Below are 21,113 nucleotides of genomic sequence, written 5' to 3' on the forward strand. Positions count from 1 at the left end.
CCCTAAACCTAACCATAACCGTAACCCTATCCATAAGCCTAACCCTAGCCCTATCCCCAACGCTGTCCCTAATCCTAACCCTAACCCTAACCCTAACCCTATCCCTATCCCTAACCCTAACCCTAACCCTAACCCTATCCCTATCCCTAACCCTAACCCTAACCCTAACCCTATCCCTATCCCTACCCTAATAATAAAGCTTATCCTTACCATAATCGCAATGCTAGTCCTAACTCTAACACTATCCTTAAACAGAAATCTTCTGATATATCTGAGCTGTGGGTTGTGTGCTAAACTAAATGCTACTGAAATTATTTTCAATCCGTAGTGAATGAACAGGAGCATAGCAGTTTCAGACCTTCGCAGGACAATCAGCTGCGAGCGTGGGCTTTTCGCCGCTCTGTTTTTTCCAGGAAAATAGCAGAGGCCGAAGATGTCCTGCAGCTACTGACTACTATGTCTTGTGGACAAAACTGTTTCTCGAACGTAGATATGCCCATGAAGCTCACAGCCCACTGACTCTATTCGATTGAATTTCCTTCTGATAGAATAGCAAGGAATTCATGGAAAGCTTCCAAACAACTAGGGAATCAGGATGTTTCATAAGGGTCCCTTATTAGAAAACTTCATTTCCAGCGGGTAACACTAGGTCAATGGACTCGTTTCAGTAGAGTGCGGAATGTGTGGGATGCCGCTAGAAGCCACCGATTTAGAACGTCATTTCAATAGGTTTTCTGTATGATCACCGTGGCGGTAACTTTGCTAGCCACAGAGTTGTGGAATCACGTTCCCCAAATCAGATGAGTGAACGGAAGCACAGGACTATGCCGACTATGACCTAGAGTCAGCTTAGCTACCACTGTTTTCGCCAAAATATGCGTTCTGCGAGGAAAGCGTATCCGGACGTTGGAAGGCCGCTAGGCCCTGATACGAGACTTGGCCTCCAAGTCTCTGAAGATCTAAGGGAATATGAATGTCAGAGTAGCCTGTGGGACTCCCAGTGGAAGATAATACATTCCTGAAGATTTGTTTGCTCCTCAAACTCACCCGGGAATCAACCTATTTCGTAGGAAGCGGGTTTTTCTCCAAAGCCGTCTCAGTGTTCAACGTCTTCTCAATGTGGTCATTTCAGTAGCAGATGTGCTGGGAGAAGAAGACTGTAGCCTAAGAAACCATGGAGACTATCCTACGTGCCTCGGACTCCACCCGTTCGTGAAGCATTCAAAGAGGAAGAAGCTAAAAGTACCTCATGGGCCTACCAGGCCATTCATTCCACTCTGAGAATACAGCAGGGAAGACTTTGCGCTCCCCTGCATCATTCAGGAATTATATCAAGTCGTGCGAAAAGTGTTGTCAACAAAAGCCATCCACACTATTTGACGTGTTAGCAATGTTCTCAATTCAGTAGGAGATGAAAGCAGTGGTGTGTCACATAGTACGTACTCTTGTCAGCATCCTGTCCAAGAACGTTGCAGCAATGTAGGATCTCCGGCTCGTGTCTTAGCCCAAGAGCTACTGAAACGATCTCCCGTCAGCAACGGAGGGAATGCTAGCATAGCACTTTGTGATCCTTGAAGCGGAATGAGCTTCCACAGTAGAGTTTTCTCCTAGGTACTTTTTCCATGAGAAAAGCGTAGACCCAGGAAGAATAGAGGCAACAGCCTACTACCTCACTTTGCCCATACAGTGATTTCAACGTAGAAATACATGTGCAGCTAGCAGTCCCCTTACTCTATTCGAGTGACTCTCTCACACAGCGCAGGGGTGAACGGTTTGAAAGCTGCCAAGTTACTCGGGAAGCAACATGTTCCTGAGAAGTGGCTTTAAGCATGAACGCAGCACTAGATCAATGTGCTCATAGCAGTTGAATTGGAAATGAGTGCCTTATACCACATCACATACCCTCTTCAGAACTTATGATCAGCTCTTTTGCTCTGTTATTTTTACCTTGCTGTATTTCGGTGCAACGATCTACAGAATAACTTTCTCATCAACAACGGACTCAATGAAGCCCAGGACAAGACAGCGAAGAAATGCACGATCTTCTATGACACACTTTCCTCTAACTGCGACCGTCATCTAGCTTTAGCCCTAGCCCTAAAACTATATGTAACATTAACCCAAACGCTAATGCTAAACCTATCCCTAACCCTAAACCTAACCATAACCGTAACCCTATCCATAAGCCTAACCCTAGCCCTATCCCCAACGCTGTCCCTAATCCTAACCCTAACCCTAACCCTAACCCTATCCCTATCCCTAACCCTAACCCTAACCCTATCCCTATCCCTATCCCTAACCCTAACCCTAACCCTAACCCTATCCCTATCCCTACCCTAATAATAAAGCTTATCCTTACCATAATCGCAATGCTAGTCCTAACTCTAACACTATCCTTAAACAGAAATCTTCTGATATATCAGAGCTGTGGGTTGTGTGCTAAACTAAATGCTACTGAAATTATTTTCAATCCGTAGTGAATGAACAGGAGCATAGCAGTTTCAGACCTTCGCAGGACAATCAGCTGCGAGCGTGGGCTTTTCGCCGCTCTGTTTTTTCCAGGAAAATAGCAGAGGCCGAAGATGTCCTGCAGCTACTGACTACTATGTCTTGTGGACAAAACTGTTTCTCGAACGTAGATATGCCCATGAAGCTCACAGCCCACTGACTCTATTCGATTGAATTTCCTTCTGATAGAATAGCAAGGAATTCATGGAAAGCTTCCAAACAACTAGGGAATCAGGATGTTTCATAAGGGTCCCTTATTAGAAAACTTCATTTCCAGCGGGTAACACTAGGTCAATGGACTCGTTTCAGTAGAGTGCGGAATGTGTGGGATGCCGCTAGAAGCCACCGATTTAGAACGTCATTTCAATAGGTTTTCTGTATGATCACCGTGGCGGTAACTTTGCTAGCCACAGAGTTGTGGAATCACGTTCCCCAAATCAGATGAGTGAACGGAAGCACAGGACTATGCCGACTATGACCTAGAGTCAGCTTAGCTACCACTGTTTTCGCCAAAATATGCGTTCTGCGAGGAAAGCGTATCCGGACGTTGGAAGGCCGCTAGGCCCTGATACGAGACTTGGCCTCCAAGTCTCTGAAGATCTAAGGGAATATGAATGTCAGAGTAGCCTGTGGGACTCCCAGTGGAAGATAATACATTCCTGAAGATTTGTTTGCTCCTCAAACTCACCCGGGAATCAACCTATTTCGTAGGAAGCGGGTTTTTCTCCAAAGCCGTCTCAGTGTTCAACGTCTTCTCAATGTGGTCATTTCAGTAGCAGATGTGCTGGGAGAAGAAGACTGTAGCCTAAGAAACCATGGAGACTATCCTACGTGCCTCGGACTCCACCCGTTCGTGAAGCATTCAAAGAGGAAGAAGCTAAAAGTACCTCATGGGCCTACCAGGCCATTCATTCCACTCTGAGAATACAGCAGGGAAGACTTTGCGCTCCCCTGCATCATTCAGGAATTATATCAAGTCGTGCGAAAAGTGTTGTCAACAAAAGCCATCCACACTATTTGACGTGTTAGCAATGTTCTCAATTCAGTAGGAGATGAAAGCAGTGGTGTGTCACATAGTACGTACTCTTGTCAGCATCCTGTCCAAGAACGTTGCAGCAATGTAGGATCTCCGGCTCGTGTCTTAGCCCAAGAGCTACTGAAACGATCTCCCGTCAGCAACGGAGGGAATGCTAGCATAGCACTTTGTGATCCTTGAAGCGGAATGAGCTTCCACAGTAGAGTTTTCTCCTAGGTACTTTTTCCATGAGAAAAGCGTAGACCCAGGAAGAATAGAGGCAACAGCCTACTACCTCACTTTGCCCATACAGTGTTTTCAACGTAGAAATACATGTGCAGCTAGCAGTCCCCTTACTCTATTCGAGTGACTCTCTCACACAGCGCAGGGGTGAACGGTTTGAAAGCTGCCAAGTTACTCGGGAAGCAACATGTTCCTGAGAAGTGGCTTTAAGCATGAACGCAGCACTAGATCAATGTGCTCATAGCAGTTGAATTGGAAATGAGTGCCTTATACCACATCACATACCCTCTTCAGAACTTATGATCAGCTCTTTTGCTCTGTTATTTTTACCTTGCTGTATTTCGGTGCAACGATCTACAGAATAACTTTCTCGTCAACAACGGACTCAATGAAGCCCAGGACAAGACAGCGAAGAAATGCACGATCTTCTATGACACACTTTCCTCTAACTGCGACCGTCATCTAGCTTTAGCCCTAGCCCTAAAACTATATGTAACATTAACCCAAACGCTAATGCTAAACCTATCCCTAACCCTAAACCTAACCATAACCGTAACCCTATCCATAAGCCTAACCCTAGCCCTATCCCCAACGCTGTCCCTAATCCTAACCCTAACCCTAACCCTAACCCTATCCCTATCCCTAACCCTAACCCTAACCCTAACCCTATCCCTATCCCTAACCCTAACCCTAACCCTAACCCTATCCCTATCCCTACCCTAATAATAAAGCTTATCCTTACCATAATCGCAATGCTAGTCCTAACTCTAACACTATCCTTAAACAGAAATCTTCTGATATATCAGAGCTGTGGGTTGTGTGCTAAACTAAATGCTACTGAAATTATTTTCAATCCGTAGTGAATGAACAGGAGCATAGCAGTTTCAGACCTTCGCAGGACAATCAGCTGCGAGTGTGGGCTTTTCGCCGCTCTGTTTTTTCCAGGAAAATAGCAGAGGCCGAAGATGTCCTGCAGCTACTGACTACTATGTCTTGTGGACAAAACTGTTTCTCGAACGTAGATATGCCCATGAAGCTCACAGCCCACTGACTCTATTCGATTGAATTTCCTTCTGATAGAATAGCAAGGAATTCATGGAAAGCTTCCAAACAACTAGGGAATCAGGATGTTTCATAAGGGTCCCTTATTAGAAAACTTCATCTCCAGCGGGTAACACTAGGTCAATGGACTCGTTTCAGTAGAGTGCGGAATGTGTGGGATGCCGCTAGAAGCCACCGATTTAGAACGTCATTTCAATAGGTTTTCTGTATGATCACCGTGGCGGTAACTTTGCTAGCCACAGAGTTGTGGAATCACGTTCCCCAAATCAGATGAGTGAACGGAAGCACAGGACTATGCCGACTATGACCTAGAGTCAGCTTAGCTACCACTGTTTTCGCCAAAATATGCGTTCTGCGAGGAAAGCGTATCCGGACGTTGGAAGGACGCTAGGCCCTGATACGAGACTTGGCCTCCAAGTCTCTGAAGATCTAAGGGAATATGAATGTCAGAGTAGCCTGTGGGACTCCCAGTGGAAGATAATACATTCCTGAAGATTTGTTTGCTCCTCAAACTCACCCGGGAATCAACCTATTTCGTAGGAAGCGGGTTTTTCTCCAAAGCCGTCTCAGTGTTCAACGTCTTCTCAATGTGGTCATTTCAGTAGCAGATGTGCTGGGAGAAGAAGACTGTAGCCTAAGAAACCATGGAGACTATCCTACGTGCCTCGGACTCCACCCGTTCGTGAAGCATTCAAAGAGGAAGAAGCTAAAAGTACCTCATGGGCCTACCAGGCCATTCATTCCACTCTGAGAATACAGCAGGGAAGACTTTGCGCTCCCCTGCATCATTCAGGAATTATATCAAGTCGTGCGAAAAGTGTTGTCAACAAAAGCCATCCACACTATTTGACGTGTTAGCAATGTTCTCAATTCAGTAGGAGATGAAAGCAGTGGTGTGTCACATAGTACGTACTCGTGTCAGCATCCTGTCCAAGAACGTTGCAGCAATGTAGGATCTCCGGCTCGTGTCTTAGCCCAAGAGCTACTGAAACGATCTCCCGTCAGCAACGGAGGGAATGCTAGCATAGCACTTTGTGATCCTTGAAGCGGAATGAGCTTCCACAGTAGAGTTTTCTCCTAGGTACTTTTTCCATGAGAAAAGCGTAGACCCAGGAAGAATAGAGGCAACAGCCTACTACCTCACTTTGCCCATACAGTGTTTTCAACGTAGAAATACATGTGCAGCTAGCAGTCCCCTTACTCTATTCGAGTGACTCTCTCACACAGCGCAGGGGTGAACGGTTTGAAAGCTGCCAAGTTACTCGGGAAGCAACATGTTCCTGAGAAGTGGCTTTAAGCATGAACGCAGCACTAGATCAATGTGCTCATAGCAGTTGAATTGGAAATGAGTGCCTTATACCACATCACATACCCTCTTCAGAACTTATGATCAGCTCTTTTGCTCTGTTATTTTTACCTTGCTGTATTTCGGTGCAACGATCTACAGAATAACTTTCTCGTCAACAACGGACTCAATGAAGCACAGGACAAGACAGCGAAGAAATGCACGATCTTCTATGACACACTCTCCTCTAACTGCGACCGTCATCTAGCTTTAGCCCTAGCCCTAAAACTATATGTAACATTAACCCAAACGCTAATGCTAAACCTATCCCTAACCCTAAACCTAACCATAACCGTAACCCTATCCATAAGCCTAACCCTAGCCCTATCCCCAACGCTGTCCCTAATCCTAACCCTAACCCTAACCCTAACCCTATCCCTATCCCTAACCCTAACCCTAACCCTAACCCTATCCCTATCCCTAACCCTAACCCTAACCCTAACCCTATCCCTACCCCTACCCTAATAATAAAGCTTATCCTTACCATAATCGCAATGCTAGTCCTAACTCTAACACTATCCTTAAACAGAAATCTTCTGATATATCAGAGCTGTGGGTTGTGTGCTAAACTAAATGCTACTGAAATTATTTTCAATCCGTAGTGAATGAACAGGAGCATAGCAGTTTCAGACCTTCGCAGGACAATCAGCTGCGAGCGTGGGCTTTTCGCCGCTCTGTTTTTTCCAGGAAAATAGCAGAGGCCGAAGATCTCCTGCAGCTACTGACTACGATGTCTTGTGGACAAAACTGTTTCTCGAACGTAGATATGCCCATGAAGCTCACAGCCCACTGACTCTATTCGATTGAATTTCCTTCTGATAGAATAGCAAGGAATTCATGGAAAGCTTCCAAACAACTAGGGAATCAGGATGTTTCATAAGGGTCCCTTATTAGAAAACTTCACCTCCAGCGGGTAACACTAGGTCAATGGACTCGTTTCAGTAGAGTGCGGAATGTGTGGGATGCCGCTAGAAGCCACCGATTTAGAACGTCATTTCAATCGGTTTTCTGTATGATCACCGTGGCGGTAACTTTGCTAGCCACAGAGTTGTGGAATCACGTTCCCCAAATCAGATGAGTGAACGGAAGCACAGGACTATGCCGACTATGACCTAGAGTCAGCTTAGCTACCACTGTTTTCGCCAAAATATGCGTTCTGCGAGGAAAGCGTATCCGGACGTTGGAAGGCCGCTAGGCCCTGATACGAGACTTGGCCTCCAAGTCTCTGAAGATCTAAGGGAATATGAATGTCAGAGTAGCCTGTGGGACTCCCAGTGGAAGATAATACATTCCTGAAGATTTGTTTGCTCCTCAAACTCACCCGGGAATCAACCTATTTCGTAGGAAGCGGGTTTTTCTCCAAAGCCGTCTCAGTGTTCAACGTCTTCTCAGTGTGGTCATTTCAGTAGGAGATGTGCTGGGAGAAGAAGACTGTAGCCTAAGAAACCATGGAGACTATACTACGTGCCTCGGACTCCACCCGTTCGTGAAGCATTCAAAGAGGAAGAAGCTAAAAGTACCTCATGGGCCTACCAGGCCATTCATTCCACTCTGAGAATACAGCAGGGAAGACTTTGCGCTCCCCTGCATCATTCAGGAATTATATCAAGTCGTGCGAAAAGTGTTGCCAACAAAAGCCATCCACACTATTTGACGTGTTAGCAATGTTCTCAATTCAGTAGGAGATGAAAGCAGTGGTGTGTCACATAGTACGTACTCTTGTCAGCATCCTGTCCAAGAACGTTGCAGCAATGTAGGATCTCCGGCTCGTGTCTTAGCCCAAGAGCTACTGAAACGATCTCCCGTCAGCAACGGAGGGAATGCTAGCATAGCACTTTGTGATCCTTGAAGCGGAATGAGCTTCCACAGTAGAGTTTTCTCCTAGGTACTTTTTCCATGAGAAAAGCGTAGACCCAGGAAGAATAGAGGCAACAGCCTACTACCTCACTTTGCCCATACAGTGTTTTCAACGTAGAAATACATGTGCAGCTAGCAGTCCCCTTACTCTATTCGAGTGACTCTCTCACACAGCGCAGGGGTGAACGGTTTGAAAGCTGCCAAGTTACTCGGGAAGCAACATGTTCCTGAGAAGTGGCTTTAAGCATGAACGCAGCACTAGATCAATGTGCTCATAGCAGTTGAATTGGAAATGAGTGCCTTATACCACATCACATACCCTCTTCAGAACTTATGATCAGCTCTTTTGCTCTGTTATTTTTACCTTGCTGTATTTCGGTGCAACGATCTACAGAATAACTTTCTCGTCAACAACGGACTCAATGAAGCACAGGACAAGACAGCGAAGAAATGCACGATCTTCTATGACACACTCTCCTCTAACTGCGACCGTCATCTAGCTTTAGCCCTAGCCCTAAAACTATATGTAACATTAACCCAAACGCTAATGCTAAACCTATCCCTAACCCTAAACCTAACCATAACCGTAACCCTATCCATAAGCCTAACCCTAGCCCTATCCCCAACGCTGTCCCTAATCCTAACCCTAACCCTAACCCTAACCCTATCCCTATCCCTAACCCTAACCCTAACCCTAACCCTATCCCTATCCCTAACCCTAACCCTAACCCTAACCCTATCCCTACCCCTACCCTAATAATAAAGCTTATCCTTACCATAATCGCAATGCTAGTCCTAACTCTAACACTATCCTTAAACAGAAATCTTCTGATATATCAGAGCTGTGGGTTGTGTGCTAAACTAAATGCTACTGAAATTATTTTCAATCCGTAGTGAATGAACAGGAGCATAGCAGTTTCAGACCTTCGCAGGACAATCAGCTGCGAGCGTGGGCTTTTCGCCGCTCTGTTTTTTCCAGGAAAATAGCAGAGGCCGAAGATCTCCTGCAGCTACTGACTACGATGTCTTGTGGACAAAACTGTTTCTCGAACGTAGATATGCCCATGAAGCTCACAGCCCACTGACTCTATTCGATTGAATTTCCTTCTGATAGAATAGCAAGGAATTCATGGAAAGCTTCCAAACAACTAGGGAATCAGGATGTTTCATAAGGGTCCCTTATTAGAAAACTTCACCTCCAGCGGGTAACACTAGGTCAATGGACTCGTTTCAGTAGAGTGCGGAATGTGTGGGATGCCGCTAGAAGCCACCGATTTAGAACGTCATTTCAATCGGTTTTCTGTATGATCACCGTGGCGGTAACTTTGCTAGCCACAGAGTTGTGGAATCACGTTCCCCAAATCAGATGAGTGAACGGAAGCACAGGACTATGCCGACTATGACCTAGAGTCAGCTTAGCTACCACTGTTTTCGCCAAAATATGCGTTCTGCGAGGAAAGCGTATCCGGACGTTGGAAGGCCGCTAGGCCCTGATACGAGACTTGGCCTCCAAGTCTCTGAAGATCTAAGGGAATATGAATGTCAGAGTAGCCTGTGGGACTCCCAGTGGAAGATAATACATTCCTGAAGATTTGTTTGCTCCTCAAACTCACCCGGGAATCAACCTATTTCGTAGGAAGCGGGTTTTTCTCCAAAGCCGTCTCAGTGTTCAACGTCTTCTCAGTGTGGTCATTTCAGTAGCAGATGTGCTGGGAGAAGAAGACTGTAGCCTAAGAAACCATGGAGACTATACTACGTGCCTCGGACTCCACCCGTTCGTGAAGCATTCAAAGAGGAAGAAGCTAAAAGTACCTCATGGGCCTACCAGGCCATTCATTCCACTCTGAGAATACAGCAGGGAAGACTTTGCGCTCCCCTGCATCATTCAGGAATTATATCAAGTCGTGCGAAAAGTGTTGCCAACAAAAGCCATCCACACTATTTGACGTGTTAGCAATGTTCTCAATTCAGTAGGAGATGAAAGCAGTGGTGTGTCACATAGTACGTACTCTTGTCAGCATCCTGTCCAAGAACGTTGCAGCAATGTAGGATCTCCGGCTCGTGTCTTAGCCCAAGAGCTACTGAAACGATCTCCCGTCAGCAACGGAGGGAATGCTAGCATAGCACTTTGTGATCCTTGAAGCGGAATGAGCTTCCACAGTAGAGTTTTCTCCTAGGTACTTTTTCCATGAGAAAAGCGTAGACCCAGGAAGAATAGAGGCAACAGCCTACTACCTCACTTTGCCCATACAGTGTTTTCAACGTAGAAATACATGTGCAGCTAGCAGTCCCCTTACTCTATTCGAGTGACTCTCTCACACAGCGCAGGGGTGAACGGTTTGAAAGCTGCCAAGTTACTCGGGAAGCAACATGTTCCTGAGAAGTGGCTTTAAGCATGAACGCAGCACTAGATCAATGTGCTCATAGCAGTTGAATTGGAAATGAGTGCCTTATACCACATCACATACCCTCTTCAGAACTTATGATCAGCTCTTTTGCTCTGTTATTTTTACCTTGCTGTATTTCGGTGCAACGATCTACAGAATAACTTTCTCGTCAACAACGGACTCAATGAAGCACAGGACAAGACAGCGAAGAAATGCACGATCTTCTATGACACACTCTCCTCTAACTGCGACCGTCATCTAGCTTTAGCCCTAGCCCTAAAACTATATGTAACATTAACCCAAACGCTAATGCTAAACCTATCCCTAACCCTAAACCTAACCATAACCGTAACCCTATCCATAAGCCTAACCCTAGCCCTATCCCCAACGCTGTCCCTAATCCTAACCCTAACCCTAACCCTAACCCTATCCCTATCCCTAACCCTAACCCTAACCCTAACCCTATCCCTATCCCTAACCCTAACCCTAACCCTAACCCTATCCCTACCCCTACCCTAATAATAAAGCTTATCCTTACCATAATCGCAATGCTAGTCCTAACTCTAACACTATCCTTAAACAGAAATCTTCTGATATATCAGAGCTGTGGGTTGTGTGCTAAACTAAATGCTACTGAAATTATTTTCAATCCGTAGTGAATGAACAGGAGCATAGCAGTTTCAGACCTTCGCAGGACAATCAGCTGCGAGCGTGGGCTTTTCGCCGCTCTGTTTTTTCCAGGAAAATAGCAGAGGCCGAAGATGTCCTGCAGCTACTGACTACTATGTCTTGTGGACAAAACTGTTTCTCGAACGTAGATATGCCCATGAAGCTCACAGCCCACTGACTCTATTCGATTGAATTTCCTTCTGATAGAATAGCAAGGAATTCATGGAAAGCTTCCAAACAACTAGGGAATCAGGATGTTTCATAAGGGTCCCTTATTAGAAAACTTCATTTCCAGCGGGTAACACTAGGTCAATGGACTCGTTTCAGTAGAGTGCGGAATGTGTGGGATGCCGCTAGAAGCCACCGATTTAGAACGTCATTTCAATAGGTTTTCTGTATGATCACCGTGGCGGTAACTTTGCTAGCCACAGAGTTGTGGAATCACGTTCCCCAAATCAGATGAGTGAACGGAAGCACAGGACTATGCCGACTATGACCTAGAGTCAGCTTAGCTACCACTGTTTTCGCCAAAATATGCGTTCTGCGAGGAAAGCGTATCCGGACGTTGGAAGGCCGCTAGGCCCTGATACGAGACTTGGCCTCCAAGTCTCTGAAGATCTAAGGGAATATGAATGTCAGAGTAGCCTGTGGGACTCCCAGTGGAAGATAATACATTCCTGAAGATTTGTTTGCTCCTCAAACTCACCCGGGAATCAACCTATTTCGTAGGAAGCGGGTTTTTCTCCAAAGCCGTCTCAGTGTTCAACGTCTTCTCAATGTGGTCATTTCAGTAGCAGATGTGCTGGGAGAAGAAGACTGTAGCCTAAGAAACCATGGAGACTATCCTACGTGCCTCGGACTCCACCCGTTCGTGAAGCATTCAAAGAGGAAGAAGCTAAAAGTACCTCATGGGCCTACCAGGCCATTCATTCCACTCTGAGAATACAGCAGGGAAGACTTTGCGCTCCCCTGCATCATTCAGGAATTATATCAAGTCGTGCGAAAAGTGTTGTCAACAAAAGCCATCCACACTATTTGACGTGTTAGCAATGTTCTCAATTCAGTAGGAGATGAAAGCAGTGGTGTGTCACATAGTACGTACTCTTGTCAGCATCCTGTCCAAGAACGTTGCAGCAATGTAGGATCTCCGGCTCGTGTCTTAGCCCAAGAGCTACTGAAACGATCTCCCGTCAGCAACGGAGGGAATGCTAGCATAGCACTTTGTGATCCTTGAAGCGGAATGAGCTTCCACAGTAGAGTTTTCTCCTAGGTACTTTTTCCATGAGAAAAGCGTAGACCCAGGAAGAATAGAGGCAACAGCCTACTACCTCACTTTGCCCATACAGTGATTTCAACGTAGAAATACATGTGCAGCTAGCAGTCCCCTTACTCTATTCGAGTGACTCTCTCACACAGCGCAGGGGTGAACGGTTTGAAAGCTGCCAAGTTACTCGGGAAGCAACATGTTCCTGAGAAGTGGCTTTAAGCATGAACGCAGCACTAGATCAATGTGCTCATAGCAGTTGAATTGGAAATGAGTGCCTTATACCACATCACATACCCTCTTCAGAACTTATGATCAGCTCTTTTGCTCTGTTATTTTTACCTTGCTGTATTTCGGTGCAACGATCTACAGAATAACTTTCTCGTCAACAACGGACTCAATGAAGCACAGGACAAGACAGCGAAGAAATGCACGATCTTCTATGACACACTTTCCTCTAACTGCGACCGTCATCTAGCTTTAGCCCTAGCCCTAAAACTATATGTAACATTAACCCAAACGCTAATGCTAAACCTATCCCTAACCCTAAACCTAACCATAACCGTAACCCTATCCATAAGCCTAACCCTAGCCCTATCCCCAACGCTGTCCCTAATCCTAACCCTAACCCTAACCCTAACCCTATCCCTATCCCTAACCCTAACCCTAACCCTATCCCTATCCCTATCCCTAACCCTAACCCTAACCCTAACCCTATCCCTATCCCTACCCTAATAATAAAGCTTATCCTTACCATAATCGCAATGCTAGTCCTAACTCTAACACTATCCTTAAACAGAAATCTTCTGATATATCAGAGCTGTGGGTTGTGTGCTAAACTAAATGCTACTGAAATTATTTTCAATCCGTAGTGAATGAACAGGAGCATAGCAGTTTCAGACCTTCGCAGGACAATCAGCTGCGAGCGTGGGCTTTTCGCCGCTCTGTTTTTTCCAGGAAAATAGCAGAGGCCGAAGATGTCCTGCAGCTACTGACTACTATGTCTTGTGGACAAAACTGTTTCTCGAACGTAGATATGCCCATGAAGCTCACAGCCCACTGACTCTATTCGATTGAATTTCCTTCTGATAGAATAGCAAGGAATTCATGGAAAGCTTCCAAACAACTAGGGAATCAGGATGTTTCATAAGGGTCCCTTATTAGAAAACTTCATTTCCAGCGGGTAACACTAGGTCAATGGACTCGTTTCAGTAGAGTGCGGAATGTGTGGGATGCCGCTAGAAGCCACCGATTTAGAACGTCATTTCAATAGGTTTTCTGTATGATCACCGTGGCGGTAACTTTGCTAGCCACAGAGTTGTGGAATCACGTTCCCCAAATCAGATGAGTGAACGGAAGCACAGGACTATGCCGACTATGACCTAGAGTCAGCTTAGCTACCACTGTTTTCGCCAAAATATGCGTTCTGCGAGGAAAGCGTATCCGGACGTTGGAAGGCCGCTAGGCCCTGATACGAGACTTGGCCTCCAAGTCTCTGAAGATCTAAGGGAATATGAATGTCAGAGTAGCCTGTGGGACTCCCAGTGGAAGATAATACATTCCTGAAGATTTGTTTGCTCCTCAAACTCACCCGGGAATCAACCTATTTCGTAGGAAGCGGGTTTTTCTCCAAAGCCGTCTCAGTGTTCAACGTCTTCTCAATGTGGTCATTTCAGTAGCAGATGTGCTGGGAGAAGAAGACTGTAGCCTAAGAAACCATGGAGACTATCCTACGTGCCTCGGACTCCACCCGTTCGTGAAGCATTCAAAGAGGAAGAAGCTAAAAGTACCTCATGGGCCTACCAGGCCATTCATTCCACTCTGAGAATACAGCAGGGAAGACTTTGCGCTCCCCTGCATCATTCAGGAATTATATCAAGTCGTGCGAAAAGTGTTGGCAACAAAAGCCATCCACACTATTTGACGTGTTAGCAATGTTCTCAATTCAGTAGGAGATGAAAGCAGTGGTGTGTCACATAGTACGTACTCTTGTCAGCATCCTGTCCAAGAACGTTGCAGCAATGTAGGATCTCCGGCTCGTGTCTTAGCCCAAGAGCTACTGAAACGATCTCCCGTCAGCAACGGAGGGAATGCTAGCATAGCACTTTGTGATCCTTGAAGCGGAATGAGCTTCCACAGTAGAGTTTTCTCCTAGGTACTTTTTCCATGAGAAAAGCGTAGACCCAGGAAGAATAGAGGCAACAGCCTACTACCTCACTTTGCCCATACAGTGATTTCAACGTAGAAATACATGTGCAGCTAGCAGTCCCCTTACTCTATTCGAGTGACTCTCTCACACAGCGCAGGGGTGAACGGTTTGAAAGCTGCCAAGTTACTCGGGAAGCAACATGTTCCTGAGAAGTGGCTTTAAGCATGAACGCAGCACTAGATCAATGTGCTCATAGCAGTTGAATTGGAAATGAGTGCCTTATACCACATCACATACCCTCTTCAGAACTTATGATCAGCTCTTTTGCTCTGTTATTTTTACCTTGCTGTATTTCGGTGCAACGATCTACAGAATAACTTTCTCGTCAACAACGGACTCAATGAAGCACAGGACAAGACAGCGAAGAAATGCACGATCTTCTATGACACACTTTCCTCTAACTGCGACCGTCATCTAGCTTTAGCCCTAGCCCTAAAACTATATGTAACATTAACCCAAACGCTAATGCTAAACCTATCCCTAACCCTAAACCTAACCATAACCGTAACCCTATCCATAAGCCTAACCCTAGCCCTATCCCCAACGCTGTCCCTAATCCTAACCCTAACCCTAACCCTAACCCTATCCCTATCCCTAACCCTAACCCTAACCCTATCCCTATCCCTATCCCTAACCCTAACCCTAACCCTAACCCTATCCCTATCCCTACCCTAATAATAAAGCTTATCCTTACCATAATCGCAATGCTAGTCCTAACTCTAACACTATCCTTAAACAGAAATCTTCTGATATATCAGAGCTGTGGGTTGTGTGCTAAACTAAATGCTACTGAAATTATTTTCAATCCGTAGTGAATGAACAGGAGCATAGCAGTTTCAGACCTTCGCAGGACAATCAGCTGCGAGCGTGGGCTTTTCGCCGCTCTGTTTTTTCCAGGAAAATAGCAGAGGCCGAAGATGTCCTGCAGCTACTGACTACTATGTCTTGTGGACAAAACTGTTTCTCGAACGTAGATATGCCCATGAAGCTCACAGCCCACTGACTCTATTCGATTGAATTTCCTTCTGATAGAATAGCAAGGAATTCATGGAAAGCTTCCAAACAACTAGGGAATCAGGATGTTTCATAAGGGTCCCTTATTAGAAAACTTCATTTCCAGCGGGTAACACTAGGTCAATGGACTCGTTTCAGTAGAGTGCGGAATGTGTGGGATGCCGCTAGAAGCCACCGATTTAGAACGTCATTTCAATAGGTTTTCTGTATGATCACCGTGGCGGTAACTTTGCTAGCCACAGAGTTGTGGAATCACGTTCCCCAAATCAGATGAGTGAACGGAAGCACAGGACTATGCCGACTATGACCTAGAGTCAGCTTAGCTACCACTGTTTTCGCCAAAATATGCGTTCTGCGAGGAAAGCGTATCCGGACGTTGGAAGGCCGCTAGGCCCTGATACGAGACTTGGCCTCCAAGTCTCTGAAGATCTAAGGGAATATGAATGTCAGAGTAGCCTGTGGGACTCCCAGTGGAAGATAATACATTCCTGAAGATTTGTTTGCTCCTCAAACTCACCCGGGAATCAACCTATTTCGTAGGAAGCGGGTTTTTCTCCAAAGCCGTCTCAGTGTTCAACGTCTTCTCAATGTGGTCATTTCAGTAGCAGATGTGCTGGGAGAAGAAGACTGTAGCCTAAGAAACCATGGAGACTATCCTACGTGCCTCGGACTCCACCCGTTCGTGAAGCATTCAAAGAGGAAGAAGCTAAAAGTACCTCATGGGCCTACCAGGCCATTCATTCCACTCTGAGAATACAGCAGGGAAGACTTTGCGCTCCCCTGCATCATTCAGGAATTATATCAAGTCGTGCGAAAAGTGTTGTCAACAAAAGCCATCCACACTATTTGACGTGTTAGCAATGTTCTCAATTCAGTAGGAGATGAAAGCAGTGGTGTGTCACATAGTACGTACTCTTGTCAGCATCCTGTCCAAGAACGTTGCAGCAATGTAGGATCTCCGGCTCGTGTCTTAGCCCAAGAGCTACTGAAACGATCTCCCGTCAGCAACGGAGGGAATGCTAGCATAGCACTTTGTGATCCTTGAAGCGGAATGAGCTTCCACAGTAGAGTTTTCTCCTAGGTACTTTTTCCATGAGAAAAGCGTAGACCCAGGAAGAATAGAGGCAACAGCCTACTACCTCACTTTGCCCATACAGTGATTTCAACGTAGAAATACATGTGCAGCTAGCAGTCCCCTTACTCTATTCGAGTGACTCTCTCACACAGCGCAGGGGTGAACGGTTTGAAAGCTGCCAAGTTACTCGGGAAGCAACATGTTCCTGAGAAGTGGCTTTAAGCATGAACGCAGCACTAGATCAATGTGCTCATAGCAGTTGAATTGGAAATGAGTGCCTTATACCACATCACATACCCTCTTCAGAACTTATGATCAGCTCTTTTGCTCTGTTATTTTTACCTTGCTGTATTTCGGTGCAACGATCTACAGAATAACTTTCTCGTCAACAACGGACTCAATGAAGCACAGGACAAGACAGCGAAGAAATGCACGATCTTCTATGACACACTTTCCTCTAACTGCGACCGTCATCTAGCTTTAGCCCTAGCCCTAAAACTATATGTAACATTAACCCAAACGCTAATGCTAAACCTATCCCTAACCCTAAACCTAACCATAACCGTAACCCTATCCATAAGCCTAACCCTAGCCCTATCCCCAACGCTGTCCCTAATCCTAACCCTAACCCTAACCCTAACCCTATCCCTATCCCTAACCCTAACCCTAACCCTATCCCTATCCCTATCCCTAACCCTAACCCTAACCCTAACCCTATCCCTATCCCTACCCTAATAATAAAGCTTATCCTTACCATAATCGCAATGCTAGTCCTAACTCTAACACTATCCTTAAACAGAAATCTTCTGATATATCAGAGCTGTGGGTTGTGTGCTAAACTAAATGCTACTGAAATTATTTTCAATCCGTAGTGAATGAACAGGAGCATAGCAGTTTCAGACCTTCGCAGGACAATCAGCTGCGAGCGTGGGCTTTTCGCCGCTCTGTTTTTTCCAGGAAAATAGCAGAGGCCGAAGATGTCCTGCAGCTACTGACTACTATGTCTTGTGGACAAAACTGTTTCTCGAACGTAGATATGCCCATGAAGCTCACAGCCCACTGACTCTATTCGATTGAATTTCCTTCTGATAGAATAGCAAGGAATTCATGGAAAGCTTCCAAACAACTAGGGAATCAGGATGTTTCATAAGGGTCCCTTATTAGAAAACTTCATTTCCAGCGGGTAACACTAGGTCAATGGACTCGTTTCAGTAGAGTGCGGAATGTGTGGGATGCCGCTAGAAGCCACCGATTTAGAACGTCATTTCAATAGGTTTTCTGTATGATCACCGTGGCGGTAACTTTGCTAGCCACAGAGTTGTGGAATCACGTTCCCCAAATCAGATGAGTGAACGGAAGCACAGGACTATGCCGACTATGACCTAGAGTCAGCTTAGCTACCACTGTTTTCGCCAAAATATGCGTTCTGCGAGGAAAGCGTATCCGGACGTTGGAAGGCCGCTAGGCCCTGATACGAGACTTGGCCTCCAAGTCTCTGAAGATCTAAGGGAATATGAATGTCAGAGTAGCCTGTGGGACTCCCAGTGGAAGATAATACATTCCTGAAGATTTGTTTGCTCCTCAAACTCACCCGGGAATCAACCTATTTCGTAGGAAGCGGGTTTTTCTCCAAAGCCGTCTCAGTGTTCAACGTCTTCTCAATGTGGTCATTTCAGTAGCAGATGTGCTGGGAGAAGAAGACTGTAGCCTAAGAAACCATGGAGACTATCCTACGTGCCTCGGACTCCACCCGTTCGTGAAGCATTCAAAGAGGAAGAAGCTAAAAGTACCTCATGGGCCTACCAGGCCATTCATTCCACTCTGAGAATACAGCAGGGAAGACTTTGCGCTCCCCTGCATCATTCAGGAATTATATCAAGTCGTGCGAAAAGTGTTGTCAACAAAAGCCATCCACACTATTTGACGTGTTAGCAATGTTCTCAATTCAGTAGGAGATGAAAGCAGTGGTGTGTCACATAGTACGTACTCTTGTCAGCATCCTGTCCAAGAACGTTGCAGCAATGTAGGATCTCCGGCTCGTGTCTTAGCCCAAGAGCTACTGAAACGATCTCCCGTCAGCAACGGAGGGAATGCTAGCATAGCACTTTGTGATCCTTGAAGCGGAATGAGCTTCCACAGTAGAGTTTTCTCCTAGGTACTTTTTCCATGAGAAAAGCGTAGACCCAGGAAGAATAGAGGCAACAGCCTACTACCTCACTTTGCCCATACAGTGATTTCAACGTAGAAATACATGTGCAGCTAGCAGTCCCCTTACTCTATTCGAGTGACTCTCTCACACAGCGCAGGGGTGAACGGTTTGAAAGCTGCCAAGTTACTCGGGAAGCAACATGTTCCTGAGAAGTGGCTTTAAGCATGAACGCAGCACTAGATCAATGTGCTCATAGCAGTTGAATTGGAAATGAGTGCCTTATACCACATCACATACCCTCTTCAGAACTTATGATCAGCTCTTTTGCTCTGTTATTTTTACCTTGCTGTATTTCGGTGCAACGATCTACAGAATAACTTTCTCGTCAACAACGGACTCAATGAAGCACAGGACAAGACAGCGAAGAAATGCACGATCTTCTATGACACACTTTCCTCTAACTGCGACCGTCATCTAGCTTTAGCCCTAGCCCTAAAACTATATGTAACATTAACCCAAACGCTAATGCTAAACCTATCCCTAACCCTAAACCTAACCATAACCGTAACCCTATCCATAAGCCTAACCCTAGCCCTATCCCCAACGCTGTCCCTAATCCTAACCCTAACCCTAACCCTAACCCTATCCCTATCCCTAACCCTAACCCTAACCCTATCCCTATCCCTATCCCTAACCCTAACCCTAACCCTAACCCTATCCCTATCCCTACCCTAATAATAAAGCTTATCCTTACCATAATCGCAATGCTAGTCCTAACTCTAACACTATCCTTAAACAGAAATCTTCTGATATATCAGAGCTGTGGGTTGTGTGCTAAACTAAATGCTACTGAAATTATTTTCAATCCGTAGTGAATGAACAGGAGCATAGCAGTTTCAGACCTTCGCAGGACAATCAGCTGCGAGCGTGGGCTTTTCGCCGCTCTGTTTTTTCCAGGAAAATAGCAGAGGCCGAAGATGTCCTGCAGCTACTGACTACTATGTCTTGTGGACAAAACTGTTTCTCGAACGTAGATATGCCCATGAAGCTCACAGCCCACTGACTCTATTCGATTGAATTTCCTTCTGATAGAATAGCAAGGAATTCATGGAAAGCTTCCAAACAACTAGGGAATCAGGATGTTTCATAAGGGTCCCTTATTAGAAAACTTCATTTCCAGCGGGTAACACTAGGTCAATGGACTCGTTTCAGTAGAGTGCGGAATGTGTGGGATGCCGCTAGAAGCCACCGATTTAGAACGTCATTTCAATAGGTTTTCTGTATGATCACCGTGGCGGTAACTTTGCTAGCCACAGAGTTGTGGAATCACGTTCCCCAAATCAGATGAGTGAACGGAAGCACAGGACTATGCCGACTATGACCTAGAGTCAGCTTAGCTACCACTGTTTTCGCCAAAATATGCGTTCTGCGAGGAAAGCGTATCCGGACGTTGGAAGGCCGCTAGGCCCTGATACGAGACTTGGCCTCCAAGTCTCTGAAGATCTAAGGGAATATGAATGTCAGAGTAGCCTGTGGGACTCCCAGTGGAAGATAATACATTCCTGAAGATTTGTTTGCTCCTCAAACTCACCCGGGAATCAACCTATTTCGTAGGAAGCGGGTTTTTCTCCAAAGCCGTCTCAGTGTTCAACGTCTTCTCAATGTGGTCATTTCAGTAGCAGATGTGCTGGGAGAAGAAGACTGTAGCCTAAGAAACCATGGAGACTATCCTACGTGCCTCGGACTCCACCCGTTCGTGAAGCATTCAAAGAGGAAGAAGCTAAAAGTACCTCATGGGCCTACCAGGCCATTCATTCCACTCTGAGAATACAGCAGGGAAGACTTTGCGCTCCCCTGCATCATTCAGGAATTATATCAAGTCGTGCGAAAAGTGTTGGCAACAAAAGCCATCCACACTATTTGACGTGTTAGCAATGTTCTCAATTCAGTAGGAGATGAAAGCAGTGGTGTGTCACATAGTACGTACTCTTGTCAGCATCCTGTCCAAGAACGTTGCAGCAATGTAGGATCTCCGGCTCGTGTCTTAGCCCAAGAGCTACTGAAACGATCTCCCGTCAGCAACGGAGGGAATGCTAGCATAGCACTTTGTGATCCTTGAAGCGGAATGAGCTTCCACAGTAGAGTTTTCTCCTAGGTACTTTTTCCATGAGAAAAGCGTAGACCCAGGAAGAATAGAGGCAACAGCCTACTACCTCACTTTGCCCATACAGTGATTTCAACGTAGAAATACATGTGCAGCTAGCAGTCCCCTTACTCTATTCGAGTGACTCTCTCACACAGCGCAGGGGTGAACGG

This window comes from Desmodus rotundus, chromosome 5, assembly GCF_022682495.2.
Source record: "Desmodus rotundus isolate HL8 chromosome 5, HLdesRot8A.1, whole genome shotgun sequence".
Lineage (NCBI taxonomy): Eukaryota > Metazoa > Chordata > Mammalia > Chiroptera > Phyllostomidae > Desmodus > Desmodus rotundus.